Source organism: Anneissia japonica, unplaced genomic scaffold (assembly GCF_011630105.1).
Source record: "Anneissia japonica isolate Jap-2015-1 unplaced genomic scaffold, ASM1163010v1 scaffold288012_len1326614_cov192, whole genome shotgun sequence".
Taxonomy (NCBI): domain Eukaryota; kingdom Metazoa; phylum Echinodermata; class Crinoidea; order Comatulida; family Comatulidae; genus Anneissia; species Anneissia japonica.
Genome location: NW_022756612.1, coordinates 1,244,159 through 1,260,314, shown reverse-complemented (window position 1 = coordinate 1,260,314; position 16,156 = coordinate 1,244,159). Strand labels below are relative to the sequence as shown.

Below are 16,156 nucleotides of genomic sequence, written 5' to 3'. Positions count from 1 at the left end.
CCTAAATTGTCATATTTTTCGGGGGCTTTCGAGATGTTTTAAGTGACGCCCGACTACGCTTATTTTTGGTCGGGAAAATTCCCCTCCCCCTCCCCTCAGGGACGTCGGACACCCCGTCGGGCAAATCCTGGCGCCACCCCTGTATAATAGCAGCATCTGTTTCTACAAAGGCGGACCCGGCTATGTATTACTTCAGGGTTGTAGCTAATGTAAACTAAGTGTGGGGATAAATATTTTGATGGTGGGTGCGTGATAACATTGGTAAGCTCTAGATAACACGAGTGGATTTTAGGGATGGAAAAGTGGGTTAATAAGCCGGGTGGGTGGAAGGCCATGAAATTAGCTTTAGACTGGGTGAAAAACTTCAAAGTTGGGTGGCCCCGCCCATTATAACTACATCCCTGTTACTATAATATGCCTAGGCCTACTGCTGTTTTACCTATTATTTAAACAAATACTCTCCATATAATAATTTCGTTATCTCGTGATTAATGGACAATGATTGAAAAGTTTCGTCTCATAAACTATAAAATAAAAACGATAATTTATTCTGAAAATAGTCTGATATGGACTCCATGCTTAGTCTACACAAGGTGTCCATTACAACTATTATTTTTAACAATAAATTACGATTATTTTTAACAATAAATGTCCCTGTTATTGTCATAATACACTTACAATAAGAGAATATACAATTGCATTATACAGACCCTTTTTTTAATTTTTTGGTCTTGCTAAAGCAAAAAATACTGTATAAAAATGGTATTCAATATTACGAGAGTAAATGAGATATCACAGACTCAGCGAACATTTATTGACTACAGTTACACTCAATAACCTAGGCCGACATATCGAGTTGCAATCACATCTTACCCAGGCTGAAACACGGTTCGCAAGCTGAACACAATTCCATTCGTTCCAACTCTCGCTGGGATTCGCTAGACACGACTTATTCCGCCGTCACGCTTCCTGGATCTGGTAATTGATTATTCATGATATTCAAATATAATGTTAGTCTTTACCGATTGTTACATAGTCAACACTGTTAGGTAGGATTCTGTTTCCTGTGCGGATATTACAATTAAGCGTGCAAACTCATTGACTGTTCTGCGTGATTTACGTTATAAAAAGAAACGAGAATTCTTTTGTGGTCGCTCACTTGTCAAGTAGGCCTAGCCTAAGAATATTTTCACCGTTTTACTGTAGTTTGTTATGGTCATCTACTAAGCTTATTGTAGTGTATTATATTGCAGTGAACATCACGTGTGTGTACATTCAAGAATGGCAACTACTTTTTAAACTTGCTTCCTGTTTGAAATTGCGTAGCGAAGACCGGGAAATTATCCAGAAGCTCTTCCAGATGCGAGAGTTTAAAATTCCTTCGCAGGCATAATACTACAATGCTGAACTCACAGTAATTTACTGCATTTTACTTTATCAATCATTGATACCGTATCAATGATATCTGCAGTATTTTTATGACCACACCCTATTAATTGTTTTCATATTGGAAATTATTAATATGATTGGAATTAGAATGAACGAGGTATTATTTTTGACTGGATTGTTACTATCAAGTACTCCGATGGTAAGAAAATTAGATTTTATTGATATATTAGCAATATTTACATACTATGCTATAGAGGCGAAAGCTTAAGAATACTCAGAAGTTGTTGGTCGGGTCAAACTAAACATAATGATTTATGTGCTTTGAATCTAAGGTATTATAAGAGTTTTTTAAAAAACTATCAGATCTAATCCCTTGAATCTCTCTAAAGTGGGTGGGTTAGGTAATTATTGACTAAAAACGAGTTAAAAAATCTATAAATACATAAAAATCTTAAATATTAAAATCAGTAACATAATTGCAGCCTAACTAGAATTTTTAAACATAATAATTTCATATAACTTAAATATATTTTATTACCAGAATTATCGCCGTATAACAATCATTTCTACTAAAACTTCAATATAACCAAAAATATCTCTAATAACTTTTTAAAAAATTAAAGAATATATACATTCTTTCAAATACTGCTACCCAATAGAGTGGCTAAACACAAGGGAGGGAAAACAACACATAAAACACGGAATAAATTTTATATCAACGGAACGCTCGAAATTTAAGAACAGTACCGGCGATGCAGACGAGCAGAAAAATAAAAGGGAGGTAAGGGAAGACTACAGTAAAATGTCATTTAATAATAACGAGCTAGAATATAAAAATCTAACATTGTACGTATTATGCATTTTTTATATGTAATGCAGAAGTAAATTAATGACATATACACAAATTATGCATTGTGAAGTTATACATCCTAACATACTGCTTTTCAATCAAAAGCAACCAAACCTAACCTATTAGTAAATAAATGATAGACCTTTTCATAGTCATAATCTGAAGTGACTTGCGTTACTCGCGACCTAATTGTGTTTACTGGCCGATGAACATCAGCTTATATCTGCTTTGTTACACAAATGTATAAAATAAGCGTCTCCCTCCAACTAAAGACCACTTCTTATTAAAGGTCATTTTTCTGCTGCCCCGGTTGAATACCTATCTTTTATTATTAGAGTTATTAATTATAGAATTCATAATTATTATATTGTTATTATTATTATTATAAAAATATTGGCCAATGGACATCGTAATATGATGTTTTGTTTAAATTGAATAATGATAACGTTACGGTCGATGTGTAATATTTTAATCTAAAGATTGGTACAACGGGTATAGAACTTGATGTCGGACGCCCAATGTTTTATTAGGAATAAATAACAGTAACTGCATAATACATTATAAAACATTAAATAAGAATGACTACGTTTACTACCGGTCTTTAATTATATCAAACTTCTTTCTAAAGATAATACTTTTCGAAGACCAGAAATGGCAGAAATAATAAACATCCAAACCGTTGATGTGTGTATACATTCAACTAGAAACAAAAGCTGCTAAAGACCACTAAAACCCAAGTCTTAAAAGATAGATACGTGTATTTCCATAATTGTCCGACAGTTATAATCACAATAACCTTAATGGAATGTATATTTCTAAATGAGGCTTAAGAGACCAAACCCGCTAAAAACAAAGACATATTTTGAATCACACTCTAATCTCTGACCAACCGACGAAATATTAACATTACCTGTTTAGCGGCAATAATGTTTAAAAGATTTGGGATATTATTGATTTCTTCATAACCGCAGGGAAAGCTCTACTGGCAAGATTTGTATTTATAATAGATGTAAATACAGGCGTAATTTACCAGTTTTCATTTTTGATGAACCATGCGTTTGCTGAATCAAGAGAACACGACTTATTGCTGCTGCTAGGTAGGTAACACCTAGCATAATGCATTATACATTGGGATGACATCGAGGTAAAGAATATTTGGGTTGTTGATGATCCTCTGTTTTATATTTGGATCTTTTCAACGAAAAAAACATCAAGCTGTTGAAGAAGCGTCTTGTACCATTCTAGAGGTGGTATATTATGTTTTATTTAACAAATTGTCCAAAATTGTATACATTTTCTGTGTCATAGAGAGGCAAACTTCTTTGATATATTTTAGACTTTTCTAAATTGAAAGCCTTGGACAACTTAATATAATTAAAAGTGTGTTCTAGTGCTGCAGTAGGCCTATGCATGTCAAAAATAAGAATCATCCCAACCGGCAAAAGAACACTTATTACTATAATTATATAAAACTGATCTATGGTAGATTTGTCAGCCCCAGTCCATTGCCCTCCGGGAGTCGGAAGGCAGCCAAAGACATGTTTCTAATCACAGTTCCAAAGCCAATTTGGCACAAAGTTGCAGAAAAGAAGTGACTGGAAAACAATTATAAAATGTTCTGCAATGTCGTGTAAAAGTTTAGTATGGAGTTTGATGAAGAAATAGCCATTTGGTCCGAACTTCTCAGCGGCGAGTAGGCTTTGGGAAAACTGAGAGTACCATAAGTTTAATTGCTTCGCATCCCATTCTCATGTCAACCACTATTCTATTGATTGGCTGAGTTGAAAGCTAATTAGAAAAATAATTTACTTTGCCAGAAATGATTTTATATTTATTTAAAAAATTGCTTTAACAGTTAGTATTTATGTATTTTTACGTATATTATTTACTACTTCAAAAACTGCTTTCAATGATGGTATCAGGAATTGTATTGTAAAAATAATTTACTTTGCCAGAAATGCTTTTATATTTATCTAAAAATTGCTGTAACAGTTAGTATTTATGTATTTTTAATTATATTATTAACTGCTTCCAAAAACTACTTTCAATGATGGTATCAAGAATTGTATTCTAAAGATATTTAAAATATTAATAACGCATTCCTCATTAGATGTAAACATTGTTACTTTATTTATTGTCTCATATTTTTAATATTTCATTCCAATCTGGTAAGTTTCCAAATGCCCTAAAAATTGCAAAAATTATACCTATTTTCAAAAAAGGACAAACCTTATCAATTCACCAATTATAGACCCATAGCATTACTCCATTGTTTTTTTTAAAAAAACCAGATTATTAGCATTTTTTCCAAGTATAACATTTTACATGCCAATTCATATGGATTCAGGAAAGCACACGCTACACACCTGGCGGTGCTCCGCATCCAAGTCCTTTGAATATTGTATTTTACAAATTATCCAATTATGGTGTTAGAAGCTTGCCACTAAAACTTATAATAGATTATCTTACAGACAGACAGGGTTCTATTTTAGGTCCTCTATTTTTTTTTCATACGAATATACTTATACTCTTTTTTCTACGGTTAACAAAGAACTCAAATATGTTTCTTTATGGTTCAAATTCAATGAATTGTCTCCTAATATATCCAAAACTAATTTAATTTATTTTAATCTTGATAAGAAGTGCAATAAAGAATTGCCAAATGACATTTTTATTGATGGCTAACTGAGTTGGAAAAGCCACATTGCCAATGTTACCAAGGAAGTTTCGAGAAACGTTGGCGTACTATCCGAGTTAAAACATACATTTCCTTTCAATATATTATTTTCCCTATATAATACACATATTTTACCTTATATTATTTACTAAAACATTGCATAGGCGACAACCACTGTTAAATTTTCTCTACTGTGGCCCTGAGAAAATTCTGAAACGTCCAAAATTCATTGTCTATTCCGATTTCAAAAGAAAGCGCTCAGAATATGCATAAGTACACTTCCGAGGTCTCATTCCAAACATCTATTTTATACTCTCAATAATTAAAATATTTTTGATCCCAACAAGCTTAAGCAGTCATGTTAATGTTTTGTTTAAAAAACAGTCAGCTTCCGTCTATTTTCATACATTTTGACTAACTTCTGCCAATACCATTCATTATGATACAAGGTCTTCAACTGTCAAAAATGTTATTTATGAAAGCCATACAAATTTATTGAGAAGGACATCTTTGATTTACAATGGGCCATATTTATGGAACAATTTACTATTTAACCTTAAGTTAATACACTCTTTCAAATTGTTTAAAAAAATTAAAACTGTTGATTCATTTGTATGCATTTGTAGTGGATAAACTTTTAAGAATATCATTATTCTTCATTATATTCCTTGTCTTCCTGATTATTATTATTATTATGTGTGGTTAAATTGTATACAGAAGATCGTATAAAAACCTTGAAGTTGTTTATTAGTGCTGGTGGCCCAACACCTAAGAAGTACTGAGATCAGTGGACCTGAATTTCTTGTTTTGGGTGACACTCAGCTGAGGGAGGTGCCAAAGAAAATGTAAATAATATAAATATTGTAAATAAATGTTCATTACACAAATTCACAAAGTATTGTAAAGAAGATTGATAAACTTAAACCTGATATCAAACTCTGCAAGCCTCATATTATTGGCATTACCGAAACATGGGAAAAGTAACCAGTTACAGATGGTCTGCTTTCTATTCATAATTACGACACTATTGGTTGGAGTTACCGAAGCCCAGTAGCTCTAGACAAAACAACCGAGTCCTGAATATTCTAACTGAAGAATCCATGAAACAAAATGTGACTAACCAACTCTTGATGGGCGACTTTAATTGTCCCTAGATCAAGTGGAAGGAACATAGAGTGGAGTCTTAATTCTTAAATTGAGATGATGCTTAACGTTTTTAATGAAACAACCCAAGATGTGTTTTTGCATCAGCGTGTAACTGAGACAACACGACACAAGAAAGGCCATCAAAGCATGATTTGGTATTAACAAATGAGGAGAATTATATTGAAGAGGTACAGCATTCAGCCCAACCTGGAAAAGAGACCACGATGTATTGTTGTTTGAGTATACCTGTTCAAGGAATCTTATTGGGAATGATGAGAAACAACAAACAATTACGCAAAAGATGATTATGAGAAACTGAATGATTCACTTGGAAAACTTGACTGGCAGGCTCTGCTTAAAGATAAAGTTTTAACCAGGCATTGGAAATTTTTTTAGAAATACACAATGAACGAGACAGAAAAATTATATACCAACGAGAAAGGATAGAAAACCTGTATGGCTGAACATAAAAAAAAGTATTAAGAAGAAACACGAATTATATGAAAGTACAGACAGACAAACCAGTACAAGAATTGCTTTCAGTATAAAAGAAAAACCAGAGAAATATCGCAAGAACAAACATGAGAAAAGCACGTATAGAACATAAGAGAAAGCTAATGAAGAATTTCAAGCGTAATCCTAAGCCAATGCACAAGTATTAGGGAACAACAAAAGGTAGAGACGGTATAACAAATCCAGTAAAGGTAGATGAGAGTTTGACCGAAAATGACTAGAAAGCAGTGAAATTTTGAAAAGGTTTTTTCATCTGCATATACCCAGGAATCTGATTGTGACCTACTTAAGTTTAATAGCAGAAACAGGAACAACACTTTTGGAAATATTGTATATATATTTTTTAGTAGATGTTTAGAGGAAAGTTAAGCAACAGCAACCAAGCAAAGCTCTTTGCCCAGATTGTGTCCATCCTATGGTTGTAAATCAATGCGCAGATTCACTAGCTCATTCTTTGACTATCATTTTCAAGCTTTCACTCGAGACAGTGGAATACTGGAAGGACTGCAAATGTTACACTAATGTTTAAGAAAGGATTAAATAAAAGCTGAAAACTATCGACCTGTCAGTCTAACATCAATACCATATAACGTTTTTGAATCCATACCTTGATTATATGAAGGCATTTGACAGTGTCCTGCATCGAAGATTATAATCTGGATAATAGAATTTTTAACAGGAAGAATACAGAAAGTAGTTGTGAATATATATAAATACATCCAAGCCTGTAAATGTAGTGAGTAGAGTTCCACATGGATCGGCCCTGGACCAATTATATTTATCCTGTACATAAACGAACTTAGATAAAATCGCCAACGCAGAATTCAACATGGTTGCTAATAATGCAAAAATTATAAAGACCATCAAAGATAATTTTGATTCAAGAAGACTTTAACATGATCTTTACAGGGCACAGGAATGGTCAGAGGACTAGCTGCTAAAATTTAATGCAAAGAAATGTAAAGATTTTCATGTTGGCAGAAAGGCAGAGGAATCCGAATTCCACCTCAACGGAGAAACATTGTTTCCAGTGAATGAAGAAAAATATCTTGGCGTCTTTTTCACAAGTGATTGCAAGCCAAGTCGGCAGTGTGCTACAGCTGCATATAGAGGAATGACTAGTATGAGAACTATCAAAAGAACATTTAAAAACATGGACAAAGAAAGCTTTCAGGTCATGTACAAGAAATATATGCATCCACATTTGGAATATTTTATTCAGTCCTGGTCCCCATATTATAACAAAGACAAAGAAATATTGGAGAAGGTGCAGAGAAGAGCCACAAAGATGGTCAAGGAAATAAGATATGTACCATTTATAAAAAAAAGGCAAGAATATCTTGATCTTCAACCATTAGTTACGAAAGGCTATTAGGGGATTTATTTGAAGCTTTTAAATTTTGGAAAGGCTTTAAGGATATTGATCCAGAAGATTTCTTTAAATTATCTCATAACATCAGAACCAGGGGACACAACATTTTAAACTATATTGCCTGTGCAGGGTAAATTTTTGACCATAAGATAATCAATTACTGGAATGGCCTGCCAGAGCATGTAATACAAGCCTCTTCAGTTAACATCTTTAAGATCAGACTTGACAAATTTTTAAGGCATAAACTTGAGTGTAAGTGCAAGAGGATCGATAAATCTAATATTCCAAACATATTTAACATTATCCAGCATTGGATTTTTATCCTTTTGTATTTTAAAATAACTTTTTATAAACCTAAATATAAATTCATTAAAATAGATCATCATGAATAAGATTGCAACATCAGGTGAAAAAAAAAATATAATAAAAGGTAACATATAAATAATACATTTCTGGGTATTTTAAATTCTATACAATTTGAAAAAGGAACCACATCTCAGGTGCCAAGATATGAGAACCCTACATTTCCACACTAATTTGCATTCTAATGGGACATGCAACTGGGCTGTGATTGCTGAAGTTTTGTTATCTCATGTGTTCAATTAAACAAGAAAAACATTTGTTATTATATGTGCTACTTCAAATGTTAGAAATAACCAAAAATCACCTCCAAAATGCATGGAATGTGCCATCTGGTCAGTTGCGTTTATGTCCTTGGCTTTCTAGCCAGGCCCCGCCCCTTTGCACAAACTGTGAATTCTGGCTTTTGTATTCACACGTAATCTCAGTAATTGTTAGTTTTTCACCAATCAGCAGAAAGTCTCACTACTCAAAACATATAAGCCTTTCACTGTTTTGGAATTTCTGCAGATATTATTCTCCTGAATACGATTAAAGCAACTCAGTAACAACAGTTCTTTTTAGAACTATCTACGTGGTGTACTACAAGCATTAATATGTATTATTATATCGTCATGCAAACCTTCAAACAATATTATTGACATTATTTTTTATATAATTGATAATAATAATATTATTATATTATTATTATAAATTATTAATTAAATGGCTGAATTTATTTATAATTGATTGACTGAATGAATGCCTTATTACTGTACCTGTTGGTTGATTGATTTATTTATTAATAAATTGATTTGTTCGTTTTTGTTTCAAATCTATACACTAAACAAATCGATGATACTAGGTTGTTATCTCAATCATTCGTTCGTTTGCCGTTCGTTTATTCATATGCACGGTTAGATAAAAAACAGGTTGGTTTTCATTCCAAGAATATTTATATCTCTAGCCGTATAACAGGTTGGTTTTCATTCCAAGAATATTTATATCTCTAGCCGTATACTATAGAGTCATACATATAACGTTCTTCTGACTCATTGGTCATCGTAGTCAAAACACACATTTCATACTGCAATTCAGCAATTTAAGTTTGTCCCAATGGATTATATCTTTCTTACAGGAAAAATTACAACAAAATGGCTTGGTGACATAACAGTATTGAAGCTGAATTAGAAGCTCTAAATTAACAACGATTCTCCTAGTAAGCACTGGATGTGGCGAATCGCACGGTATAGACCCAGCCCAAACCATGGGCCTAGACTCAATAAAAAACATCCCAAACTCTTCATATTCTAAATGGAAATGTAAATCAAATCAACATTACTCAGCAATTACTCATGTACAGTGACGGACCGTCAAGGCAAGCAAGATATGCTTTGCATACCCAAGTATAAAACAAGCATAAAATATTTTTAATTGTGCTTTTTCTTCATTTTATTTAGTATTTCTTGGCAAAAATTGTCCATACAAATGTTGATTGATGTTTTTAGTTGATTGCTACATTTCATTGGAATTTCTAAGTTTTATTAGTGTTTCAATCTTCAGGCATTTTTGTATCCTAGGATAGCCGGCCTATTTCGTCGTGATGTACTCTCGGCTGCTAAGAATTTCCGCCTGGTTAGTTTTGTACCTATCAACGCCTGTGAGCCAAACCAAAAATGAAACCAAATACAAACAATTTCGCAACAAATTAAATTCACTTACTAAAATTACCAAAGCTACCTACTACAAAAATTTATTTCTCAAACACAAAAATGATATCAAGTCTACTTGAAATACTATAAATTTGCTGATAAAAAAATACAAAAAACCCAATAACCAAACAAATCCCTATTTTAATTGTAACAAACTAACGATCCCGCAACAATTGCATCTGCATTTAATGACTACTTCGTTGAAATCGGAACCTCTTTAGCTAAAAAAAATTCCCCAAGTTAACAAATCCTTCTTCTGTTCCTTTTATATATTAATGATGTTCACTTGTCTTCCCATCTTCTTTCTTTTTTTCTTTATGCTGATGACATCACTATCCTATATTTTAACAAAAATATCCATTCTTTATTCAACATTGTTAACTTTAATTTAATTTCCACTTCCCAATACTTTTCTGCCAACAAACTTGCAATTAATCACGAGAAGTGTAGCTTCATTCTGTTTCGAAGTCTCCAAAAATCACAAACTCTCGATCCTTCGAATTTCAAAATCTATATTGATAATCACGAAATTCCCAATACCGAATTTGCTAAGTTCCTAGGAGTTTATCTTGACAGTGCATTAATGTTCTTCGTATTCTTTATTGCTCTCTTATTCTCCCCTATCTGAGCTACTGCAACATTGTTTGGGGAAACACCTACTCATCCAACTTAAGCAAACTTCAGATCATTCAAAAGAAGGCTATAAGGATTATATCTGGAGTTCCACCATGGTCTCATTTTTCTTCTTTATTTTCTAATCTCAATCTTCAATCTTAAATTCGCCGACATTAATTCCCTTCAGTAAGGTCTTTTTATGTACTTCTCCTACCATGGTCTCTTACCTTTTCACTTCGGTAACACTTTTAAATCCAATTATTCCTTTCACAATTACAGCACACGTAACTGCGCTAATATCGGTATACCCAACCATAGAACCAATTACTTCCAGCACAACATCAGATTTTCGGGCCCCAAACTTTGGAATTCGTTACCCTTACACTTGATAAATGCATCTTCCATTAAAATGTTTACTAACCAATTCAAAAAACTCTTAACTTCTGACTACTAATTTTTTTAATTTATTCAATCTCCTCCATCTCCACTTGGTTGCTACCTTTCGCGCGGTCTGTCGGTCTGTCTTCGACTTGTTTTGAATGTATTGTTTTTTGTCCCTTTCTGCCCTGTTTTGTCTTTTTGTCTCTTTTGTTAATCTAATTTTTTTTCCTCTCATTTCAGGCTGTGCCTCCACAAGATTGGTTTTCTTATCTACTCGGGTTCTTGCCTTCTTCCTCTCCTGCATTTTCAATTTATTTTAAATCAATTGTAATATATTTGTCTGATTCAAAAAGGAAGTAAATAAATGTTGAATTGAATTGAATTGAAAATAGTGGGTGACATCAGAATAGCAAATTTAACACTGGTTTGGAAGCACTGCTTCCAAGAGTATTGTGTACATGTTCCTCTCCTCACTGCTACGGGGCATGCACTGCCGAATGAGTTATTTGTATTTTCCGACATTCTAAAACTTCAATGACTAAAGTTAAACGAATCTACATGCAGACAACCGCGGGTAGAGAAAAAAAAAACATGTATAAATTTACTTGAGACTAATTGTTAAACATAGGTCTACTGAATTAAATAATCAGTTGAGAAGAACCTACAACCATGCAGATATAAAAGATACATACTGTACTGTATTTATTCGAATGAACGCCCCATAAAGATTATTGTTGAAAAGGGGTTTTGTTGGGCGTTTATTCGATGGAGGCTTTTATTCTATGTAAGCGTTTATCATTTTTTTTGTGTAAAAGGGAATACTCAAATAAACTTCACTGTAAATATTGAACTACAAACAACACATAATTGCTATTAAAAATGTGTTATTGCGTGATCGTAAAGACTTCATTATACCGACAAGGTTAAAAAATATAATTCTATTGGATTAAAACATTAAAAGAACGTATTGAAAACAATATTGCTTCCATTATTGTTGTTTACTCTTATTATTGTTATTTTATTTTATTTTTTTTTTAATCGAGGAAAACAATAAACGCCGCGTGGTGTTTATTCGGGGCGTTGCGTTTATTCTAAATGTGGGTCTGGAGGAGGAATTTGTATATTAACTTTATAGAACGCAATCTTTGCCTGTAGGCTAATATATGGATCTTTCCACTAGCAGCCCCTAGCATACCTACATTTTACCCTACGGTCCACCGCTGCTAATGAATCCATGAATCATTCAAAATGTATACGTTGATATAAAAAACATATTTTATGCCACAGTAACTTTATTACATTTTAGATAATATACACTACTTTCGACTCCAATCAATTCATAAGCATGGGACTTTGAGGAATGTTATGTTTTTCGTACCCACTAACCAATATGTTTGTGACGTAACAGCTTTTCACTTATTCTGTCTATTTTATATTTTCAGCTTCATTTCCTTTGGCATCTCATTGGAACCAATCTCGATTTAATTTCGCGTCGATATTAAACAATGTGTACGCATATTGAAAAGTTAGAAAGCTGTATACATACGGTATACAACTAATATACAAATTGTATATCAAAATGCTGTCTACCGTATATGAGGATAAGTTACCGTACAGTGATATAACTACACAAACTTAGTTCATCTTCAGAGTAATAAGTGGTCATTTGTATTGGTGACACAGGCATACCTGTCTTCTACCAAGACTTCATCAACAATCTGTAAAGCAAATTGTTAAGATAATATAAAAATAAGGACATTTCCTTGACATAATGTTAAATAGTCAATATAGAATTGGAAATAATTGTGTTTGTTATTCAAATAGAACAAAGTCAAAGGCTCATGGAGATTACGTATTTCATCTATATTTTACGAAATAATGTTGTGATATATCGTTATTTCTGTCTCTCTGTATTAAAATACCGCAATTGTATATTTGGTAAGTTTTGACTTGAGATTAAAATGATGTTGTAATGGTAAAAATCAACAGGAAGTAGTCATATTATGGCTGCTCCCAGAAAAAAAAATCTGAAAATCTTTTTTTGTTGACATAACAAATAAGTTTAAAGCACTTACATTTTATGTTTTATTTATTTAATCATTAGCTCATTTTAATTTATTCTATTATGTATGAATTACGGTGCAATAATAAAGCCAGTGCTAAATGATGCTATAGGCATATTAGCGGAGGGATTGCCAGATGAGATTTTTGGGCATTCACAATGTATAATTTTAGACCACAATATTAGGGAATGGCAACCGCAACTTGATTGGATTTAAAGATTACCGTACTCGCGCGAATAAGCGCCCCGTTTGAATAATCCAATCAATCCTGGGACTGTGGATGTTGGCATGATTTGAGGTGTGTAGTGGAATCACATTCCCCTTTAGTCAATATCAACATGAGGATATTTATCTTTGACAGATGAGAGCTCCCTGGACAGACAGTACATTTCCAACATTCATTTTCTTACATATTTTGTCTATAGCCTAGTCCTACTCTTTTTCCGACAATTTATACCTTTAAAACATTCTCATCATTTCAAGAAAACCTGCAATGATCATGCCGTCCTGCTAATCTCAATCGGCCAATGGCCAACAAGCTAACTACCACAACTAATTTCATCTGCTATTCTGCTGTTATGTAATACTGTACCCATAACATTCTTGTCATGACAAGCCATGCTCTCTGGACGATTAATTTGCGGTTTCCTGATGTCCTTATATAATCGTTTTTCATTCAAAATGTGCCTCTCGAATTTAATAAGTTCTCATAAGAACCCCTCGATTTTCATCTACTTCCATAAGTGCTCCCTCAATTTCCACTCTGTTTTCATAAGCGCCCCATTCGAATAAGCGCCCCTCAAAAAGTGCAAAAAATATTTTAAGCGCCCTGGCGCTTATTCGCGCGAGTATGATAGTTTAGTCTCACGACCTCGTCGTGGCGACGAAAGATGGTGGAGGATGTCCAGGTTTGTAAATGGGTGTGTTGCTCAACAAAATTAGCCATTACAGTGCGATGAAAAGCAACGATAAATAGATTAAATCCAAACATTTTTATTGATATACATTACTACCAGAACAGCTGCTTTCTAGTCCCTGGAGTTCGATTGCAGGATCGCTTGCTTTCTGGAAGTATTATGCCTACTAGGCCTATTATAAAACTAAAAATAGCATAGCGACCTAAATTAGATTCTACCAAATCAAAACTGCTGATTTTTCCACGGGCTTTTATCGCTGTTGCACGATGACCGGGGGAATTTTTTCGGTTTGATTCCAGATTGAATTCACTTCACTTTAGTCTGCATTAGTTTCTTCATCACTCTCAAACATGCCAACACCTACATCATCATCATTACCGTTCATCATCATCGTCGACGTCATCGCCATCGACATCATCATCGTCATCATTATTGTCATCGTAGTCATTATCACCTTCATCATAACCGTTATTGTTATCATCATCCCCTCATCGTAATTATGATCATCATTAATTCACATTTTTTTCTGGGCATCAAGGTAAACAAGGTTTAAAGATGTATTGCCTCTTGAAAATGACCAAAAAAAATAAAAACAATTTTGAAATTAACTTGTTCATTTTGCATTAGCATACATATTTTTAACTTGAGCAAAAAAATTATTGAATTTTAAAAATGTGTACCCTGATTATTAAACTGGATAATTATAATAAAAGTAATAAAAAAAAAACTTCCATTGACTGGAAGTGTTTTTCTTTGTAAAATGACGGGTAAACTTTCTGTAAATACACTAATGTTTATGTTCAAGTTGATAATGTTACTTAAAAATTGGCAAGTTAATTTTAAAAATGATTCAGCGGCATTGTGCTCCTCTCCACTCACTAACTGGATCACCCTAATGTTAGTACTCTGTTATTTATTTACTACCAGGGTAGATCTCTCCATCGAAGTATACGTGTATGGTCTGTCTGCATGAATATACCGAAAGTTGACTAAATTTATTGTGTAATCGAAGGCCTACCAGTAGCAAACACAGCACTTAACTTATTAATTTTTTTTTTTACAATTCTAGTGATAGTATATAACTTCAAGAGCGTGATCAATAACTTATTAATGTTCCAGGCTGAACTTTGCAAGAAAATTTAATTAAACTCGTACGAGTAGTACATTCATAACATGTAGGCTGCAAGTCCATTTGTGTGGAAAATAGTATCCTGTGTTTTATTTATTGCATATTGTGTATATTTCATAGCTGAATACCCTCCACATCGTGTAAATACAATTACAGTATGTTATAGTCATTTTTGGTTTATGCATTATATATATATTCATGTTTCTTGCTCTTCTGGAGAAATAAGCAACTCACTTTATCTACTTATGGCAATGATAAGGAATTAAATTTTTAACAATATTATTTTCTACAGCTTTACCAGCTGTTATTTCATGGCATCCAGGGGTGCCATATTTCCAACATAGACTCTCTCATGCTAACTTTATATATTGTGGCAGCCCCTTGAGGGGAAGGGAAAGCGGCTCTAGGTTGCCAGCATCTATTTTCGGACATTCATAGGCGCGACAAGTTGTTTACTAACCATGGTGGGGCTAGAGTTGATATGATAATTATGCTGTCAGACCTCAACTAACTTCAAAATCGTGTAGCTGTGGAGAGAGATAGTGGGTCTCTACTCTTCATTTACAACCAAATTTGTCAAGTGCTCATACTATCCCCCCCCCCTGCACCACCCCTCACTATAATGGCCGTACCACTTGCAAAATGCTTCCGACGACTATGAATAAAAAGTTAAAAGTAAAAAAAGACAATTAACCTGTCCTAGTGTTGTGCAATATCATCAAATCTATATTGTATTCTCTAGGTGGCTTTTCTTGCATTAGTACAAAAACCATTGTGTTTGTTCTGATTTTTTGTTTTTCTATCCCGTTTTGCTATGTTTTCTTAGGGTTTCTCTGTCCAGCACTTTGGTAACTTTCCGTTCTTCGATCTTTTAAAATTTTGTCCAAGCAGACATATATTAAAGGTGTGCATATTAAAATATGACCTCATCCTACATATTCTAAATGTTAATAAACGAGTAACTGAACGCTTATGCTAACTCAATTTTTAAGCGTTTGTTGAGCTCAAAACTACTACCTTTAAATGCATGAACAATTTTCACCCTAGACTTAA

General features: G+C 33.3%; 1 long non-coding RNA gene across 1 annotated transcript; it reads left to right on the top strand.

Moving 5' to 3' along the window:
- The first annotated feature begins 941 nt into the window (after window positions 1-941).
- LOC117124296 lies at window positions 942-11,820 on the top strand. Its single transcript, XR_004447956.1, has 3 exons — window positions 942-1,588; window positions 3,211-3,336; window positions 11,235-11,820. It is a non-coding gene; the product is annotated as an uncharacterized LOC117124296 (long non-coding RNA).
- The last annotated feature ends 4,336 nt before the right edge of the window (window positions 11,821-16,156 follow it).